Source organism: Macaca nemestrina, chromosome 11 (assembly GCF_043159975.1).
Source record: "Macaca nemestrina isolate mMacNem1 chromosome 11, mMacNem.hap1, whole genome shotgun sequence".
Classification (NCBI taxonomy): Eukaryota; Metazoa; Chordata; class Mammalia; order Primates; family Cercopithecidae; genus Macaca; species Macaca nemestrina.
Window position 1 is genome coordinate 104,035,189 of NC_092135.1, and position 7,278 is coordinate 104,042,466.

The 7,278-nt window shown below is 47.3% G+C and overlaps 1 long non-coding RNA gene across 1 annotated transcript; it reads left to right on the forward strand.

The window, feature by feature from the left end:
- Positions 1 to 620: 620 nt before the first annotated feature.
- Positions 621 to 7,070, forward strand: LOC139356998 (uncharacterized). The gene is made up of 3 exons (XR_011609605.1): positions 621 to 822; positions 4,078 to 4,204; positions 6,582 to 7,070. It is a non-coding gene; the product is annotated as an uncharacterized lncRNA (long non-coding RNA).
- Positions 7,071 to 7,278: the final 208 nt, after the last annotated feature.

The following is a 7,278-nucleotide window of genomic DNA, read 5'->3' on the forward strand; positions in this document are numbered from 1 at the left end:
CCACCAGGCACAGAAGAGTAGCTTGAGGCTGTTCCAGGGTGGTGGCTGTGTGAGTCTAGCTTTTGCTTTACCAAGTATACAGAAATCGCAATTACTTTTCTCTGAAGCTCCCTTGAAGTCGTAGAATTTAGGAGCTTTTTTAAAAAGGAAAAGAGCCAGGCGCAGTGGCTCACGCCTGTAATCCCAGCACTTTGGGAGGCCGAGACGGGCGGATCACGAGGTCAGCAGATCGAGACCATCCTGGCCAACATGGCGAAACCCCGTCTCTACTAAAAATACAAAAAAAATTAGCCAGGTGTAGTGGTGGGCGCCTGTAGTCCCAGCCACTTGGGAGGCTGAGGCAGGAGAATGGCGTGAACCCGGGAGGCAGAGCTTGCAGTGAGCCGAGATCGTGCCACTGCACTCCAGCCTGGGCAACTGAGTGAGACTCTGTCTCAAATAAATAAATAAATAAATAGGAAAAGAAAAACAACCCCAAAAATAAAAGATACCAGCACCACATTTGTTGGGATGAGTGAATGTACAATTGTGACATCACACCAGAAATCAAAGCTCTGGCAGTGTGTTAGGGCGAGGTGTCTTATTAGGTTTTGTTGTTTGGGTGTGGTAAGGCCACCAGATCAGGAGAGGGTTGTCATTGAAAAGATAGTTGGTTATTCACAGTCCCAAAAGGATGGTGCGAGCTACACCATAAACGGGCCATACGGGGAAGCCCAGGGCGGTTTAGGAGGCCATGAGAGAGCAAAAAGTGGGGGCAAAAACCCTTTATTGTGGTTTTCAAGGGAAGGAATTGGCAAGTGAGAGAACGCAGTCATGGGACTGGTGAGTTTGAATAATCTGGGTGGGTTCTGGGACATATGGGCTGTCCCTCATCGTCAGGTACCAGACTCTGGGATGATTAGGGCAAGTAGACCGCAGCCTAAAGTGTGAGAGCCTTCAAAGGAAGTGGTGGGGTAGTGGGCTCTGAGTTGGTTGGTTTGCATTTGAAAAGCACACTGGAGAGCCAGCTGTTTACTGCTTCTAGGAATTGGCTAACCTACCAGAGGGTCAGCAAGGCTCAGACATCAAAGCGTTAAAATACAGAAAAAAAAAAAAGATGTGGCTGGGCACAGTGGCTCACACCTGTAATCCCAGCACTTTGGAAGGCCGAGGCGGGTGGATCACCCGAGGTCAGAAGTTCGAGACCAGCCTGACCACATGGAGAAACCCCTCTCTACCAAAAATTAAAAATTAGCTGGGCATGGTGGTACATGCCTGTAATCCCAGTTACTCGGGAGGCTGAGGCAGGAGAATTGCTTGAACCTAGGAGGCGGAGGTCACGATGATGTGAGATCACGCCATTGCACTCCAGCCTGGGCAACAAGAATAAAGCTCCATCTCAAAAAAAAAAAAAAGAGAGAGAGAGAGAGAGAGATGTGGTCAATACACAAGGGGAATGTCGGAGTCAATAACAAAATATGTGACATAATAAGCTGATGCTTGCTGTGTGTGCGTAGGTCCATGAAAAGGAGATATATATACAAGGTGAATAGAGCCTGACTGGGTAGTTTCTTTTTCCCCCTGCAGATTAGATTTTATTTAAATGACTGGGTCAATTTCAGAGCATGGGAATCTCTAAGGTAAATCAATCATGGGGACAGAAAATATTTCTTCACCAAAGGAATGTAAGTGAATACAAATAATTTTCAAATCCCCCCACCCCATAAAATAACCACACAAATGATTGGGTCAAAAAAACAGACCAGTAAAAATCACACATACCCCCAAATGTCCTTTGACAGATGAATGAATAAATGAAATGTAGTTTACTCACACAATTGAATATTATTCAGCAATAAAAAGCAGTGGAGTACTGATACATGTGACCACATGGATGACCCTTGAAAACATCATGCTATGTGGAAGAAGCCAGAGTCATCAAATATTGTACAAATCCATGTTAAATGTCCAGAATAGGCAAACCCATAGAGACAAAAAGTAGATTCGTGTTGCCAGGGGCTGAGGGGAAGAGGGACTGGGGAGTGACTGCTAATGAGTTTCTTTTTGGGGTGATGAAAATGTTCTAAAATTAGTGGTGGTAGCTGCAAATAACTTTTTTTTTTTTTTTGAGACACAGTCTCGCTCTGTCACCCAGGCTGGAGTACAGTGGCACGATCTCGGCTCACTGCAACCTCCACCTCCCAGGTTCAAGCAATTCTCCTGCCTCAGACTCCCAAGCAGCTGGAATTACAGGCACGCACCACCATGCCCGGCTAATTTTTTATATTTTTAGTAGAAACAGGGTTTTGCCATGTTGTTCAGGCTGGTCTCGAATTCCTAACCTCAAGTGGTCTTCCCACCTTGGCCTCCCAAAGTGCTGGGATTACAGGCAAGAGCCACCACACCTGGCCTGAATGTACTTTTTAAAGACCTACTAATTGTGTACTTTAAAAGAGTGAACTTTATGGTATGTGAATTATATCGCAATAAAACTGTTATTTAAAAAACCAAAAATACTTAAACTATAGCAATAATCAAGTGTTCCCTATTAACATGCAAATACTCCTGAGAGAATTATAAAACAGTAATCTCTCCTGGTTGTGGAAACCTTGTAGGAGAAAAAGCTGCTGGCCCTATACGTTCAAATATTAGTGCAGTTCTTGTAAAAACCCTGTGAGACTCAGCTCAGCCTCCAGCCTTGCGTGCGTGTGTGCACGTGAGATGCCAGAGGCCAAAGGGGCTGACAACAGCTGGGAGCTGGCGAAAGGTGGAGGACGGGAGAGAGGAGGATGTGAAAGTAGGGAATGGATAGGGCTCATCTGCAAGGCACTGGAGACGGAAATAGAGAGTGGCAGAGACAAGCCTACACACCCCGCCCTGAGGCCCTGATGTGACAGTGCTGCCACCCGTGTCAGGATAGGACCAGCACACAGATCGGAAAAAGATTCCATGAAGTTTAAAGTGAAAATAGAGCAGGACACGATGTGAAAGAAACTGGCAGGCAAGCATCACAGGCCAAGAGGCAAGCGAGGGCCCAGGTGGTCCACACACCCTACAGGGAGAGGACACTAAGGACCAGGGAGGTGGCACCAGGAAAAAAGCAATGAGCTGAGTCTCTCTTCACCTTTGTTTTACACAAACTGAACACGAAGGGTGTAAATACCATAGCCAGCCCTCACTTGCCTCAGTAGACAGAGTTTGCACTGAGCCACGTGTTCGTGATTCATGAATTGCCATTCCTTTGTGTCAAGAAACATTACTGAGTGGCCAGACACAGTGGCTCATGCCTGTAATTTCAGCAGTTTGGTAGGCCAAGGTGGGCAGATCACTTGAGCTCAGAAGTCTGAGACTAGCCTGGGCAACACGGTGAAACCCCACCTCTACAAAAAATACAAAAATTAGCCGGACGTGGTGGCGCTAATCTGTAGTCTCAGCTACTCAGGAGGCTGAGGTAGGATGATCACCTGAGCCTGGGGAGCTTGAGGCTGCAGTGAGCTGAGATCACACCACTGCACCCTCGCCTGGGTGACAGAAGATGACCTGACACAGGCCCTATACTGAACACTGAGCTTGTGAGGAGATTAAGACTTGGTCCCTGAATGATATGGGGGGGATAATTACATCCAGAATCAGAAAGAAAGCAGTCTCGCTCATCCTTGGTCCCTGCCGAGAAAGAGATTCTCCTCGTAGACTCAATTGAGCAGCATTAATTCAGAAAGAGCAGGAGCCTGGAAGGCCAGGGCATAAACATTGTCACCCACCCCTATTTTGTGAGAAGATGTATCGGGCAGCCCTGGGGAAATGGGATGCAGGATAGGAGAAGAAAGGAATGTCTGGGGAAACTTCTGTATGGAAAAGTAGGAAGGTCATCCTGTAGCAGCAGTTCTCAAACTTGAGCACGCAGCAGAATCACCGAGGGACCTCTTACACACTGGCGGGCCCACCAGCAGTGCCACTCAGTCAGCGAGTCGGGGGTGGAATCTAACTGACACCTGCCCTAGTTCTAACAAACTCCCAGGCAATACTCATGCAGGTGCTGCCAGTCAGGCAGCCAGATTTTTAGAGTGCTTACCTAAACTATTTCACCTGTTTTCCCAGGTCACCTGAGCAGATGGGTCCCGTGAAGGACACACACAGAAAAAGGGGCAAACGGGCGGGCTCAGGATCGAGCACAGAATCCTGCCTAGGAGAGAAACGTGGAAAGAGATTCCACAGGAAAACACAGGTAGTAGAATAACAGCAGCCAGCATTTATGGATTGAGCACTTACCATGTGCGGAGCCCCATCTAAGTGCTTCAGGATTGATTTCATTTAAGCCACACAATACACCTATGGAGTCAGGACTATTAGCATCCCCAGCTCCTATCAGTAGGGAAACAGCAGCACAGGGAAGATAAGTAACTAGATGGTGCCAAGATGCAAGTCTAGCTCAAGTGCCCACCATTAACTGCTGTGCCCTGCTGCTGGCAGAGGAAGCCAAACAAGAAACAAAGAAACGAGAACTTTCCTCCCCTCATGAATCCTCCTGCCAGGCCTTCAGATAAGCACCTCCATTTTGCAAGCTAGTCTGTTTGGGAAAGAAGGAGATGAAAGGGAAGTGTGTTCGTTTGCTAGGGCTGGCATAACCAAGTACCGCAAACTGATTGGCTTACACAACAGAAATTATTTCGCAGTTCTGGAGGCCAGAAGTCCAAGAGCAAGGTACCTGCATGGTTCATTCCTCCTGCACGGTTCTTTCAGCGGCTCTGAGGGAGACTCTGCTCCATGCCTCTCCAAGCTTCTGGTGGTTTGCTGGCTAACTTTGGTGTTCCTTGGCTTGGGGACACATCACCCCAATCTCTCCATGTTCACGGGGCGTTCTCTGACGAACGCCTAGTTTGCTTGGCCAAACTTTAGACAGGCCACTGATCCTTCTCCTAGGCCCGTCTGTGCACTTCCTTGTAAGATTCAGCTTCAGCAATGAACACAATTAAGCTAGTTTAGCAAGAACCCCCCACCCTCAACATCTGATCACTGTAGAGATCTGATTGAGCTCCTCCTTCGCCATCGACCCCCAGGTGTGTCCCATCACCCTGGCCTGTTTTGAGCAAGAATCCTATTAGGTCAGTTTAACCAGAATCCCCTCACCCCTGATGTTTCCTCTTAGTAATTTTCCATCCAGTGACTGGTCACCCTGCTCCTGGGCTATAAATTCCCACTTGCCACTGCTGCATTCAGAGTTGAACCCAGTGTCTCTGACCACAGGAGCCCATTGCAGTGGTCCCTGTACCTATCACGATGGTCCTGAATATAGTCTTCTTTACCACGCCTTACCAAGTGTCACTGAATAATTTTTTTCTTTTTTGAAGACAGAGTCTCGCACTATTGCCCAGGCTGGAGTGCAGTGGCACGATTTTGGCTCACTGCAACCACTGCCTCCAGGGTTCCAGCGATTCTCATGCCTCAGCCTCCTGAGTAGCACCACAGTGGCACACCACCACACCTGGCTAATTTTTGTATTTTTGGTAGAGACAGGTTTCACCATAGTGGCCAGGCTGGTCTTGAACTCCTTGGCCTCAAATGATCCACCCACCTCGGCCTCCCAGAGTGCTGGGGTTCCAGGCATGAACCACCGCACCTGGCTTAACAATTTTTTCTTTTTTCTTTCTTTTTTTTTTGAGACGGATTCTCGCTCTGTCTCCCAGGCTGGAGTGCAGTGGCCGGATCTCAGCTCACTGCAAGCTCCGCCTCCCAGGTTTACGCCATTCTCCTGCCTCAGCCTCCCCAGTAGCTGGGACTACAGGTGCCCGCCACCTCGCCTGGCTAGTTTTTTGTATTTTTTTAGTAGAGACGGGGTTTCACCGTGTTAGCCAGGATGGTCTCCATCTCCTGACCTCGTGATCTGCCCATCTCGGCCTCCCAAAGTGTTGGGATTACAGGCGTGAGCCACCGCGCCCAGAGTGTATGTCTGCTCTGTGTCCAAGCTTCCCCTTTTTATAGGGGCGTCGGTCTGTTGGATTAGGGGACCACTCTAGTTCAGTATGACTTCATCTTAACTAATTACATCTTCAATGACCCTATATCCAGCTAAGGTCACATTCTGAGGCACTGGGGGTTAGGACTTCAACATATGAATTTGGTGGGTGTTAGGTGATGAGGTGGGGCAAAGGAGACACAATGCAACCTGTAACAGGAAGTAAAAAATGTTCTTGGAATTAACTTCAGATGCCTGGATGCTAAAGACACTAGACATACTTCCCTGGGTATGGTGGTACATGCCTGTAGTCCGAGGTACTTGTAAGGCTAAGGCAGGAGGATTGCTTGAGCCCAGGAGTTCAAGGCCACACTGAGCTATCATCGTGCCACTGCACTCAACCTGGACGACAGAGCAAGACCCGTCTCTAAAAAAAATAAAAATAAAAAACAAAAGTACTTCCCTGAGCAGGGCCAACCCACCATATTGTAGACACTAAATAAGAAGCTCCATTTGCATTTAGGATTTTAGACGCCGTCACCTAGGATGTTGACTCAATTATGGACAAGTAGGAATATGTTAAGGAAGTTGTTATAATGAGAATTCTTTTCCCTAAGACTTCGCTTCAGCTTTAGTGTTTCTCTTTCAGATTTATCTACCATCCAATTATAAAACAGAAGTGCGGCAAGGCGGGTGGAAATGGTCTTGGTGCCTGCCACTAGCCAGAGTGTGAACCTCTCCCCTTTGAACAGCATTTGAATAAAAGCTGTGCTCATTTTTGGAGCACAAGGTCAAATTAGAGAAGATGGATGTGAAGATTTCTCTGAACAAAAGGCTAAGAAGTAAAGGGAGCCCGTGTTCTGTATCAAAGTGCCTGAGAAAGACATACTACTGATTTCATTACTACAGATTCTTCCACTTCCCTCTATCACTCAGTGTGGGATGGGCCGAACGTAAAAAGATGCGGTATCTGAATCCTATCAGAAGTTCCTAGGGATGGGAAGAAGAACTTTCTTTGGATATAGAATGCAGTATCCTAATTAGTTCGAGGGAACAGTGAGGACATCCTCGAGAAAGCCAATTCATATCCAACGCAGAATTCAATCTGTTGTAATGGATATGATACTGGTTTAGGAAGGGGGTGATAAAGAGACTTGGATTTCTACCTTAGTTGTAAATACCTCATTTATTCTTTCCTAGCCTTAGTTGTAAATACCTCATTTATTCTTTCTCTTATTCACTGTCTATTGGACTCCTATGATGTGACAAGTATCGGGAAAGCCATGAGTCAGGATGTCATATTTGCCATGCCCCTCTCTCCATGGAGCCCCGGGGCCTGGAACAAG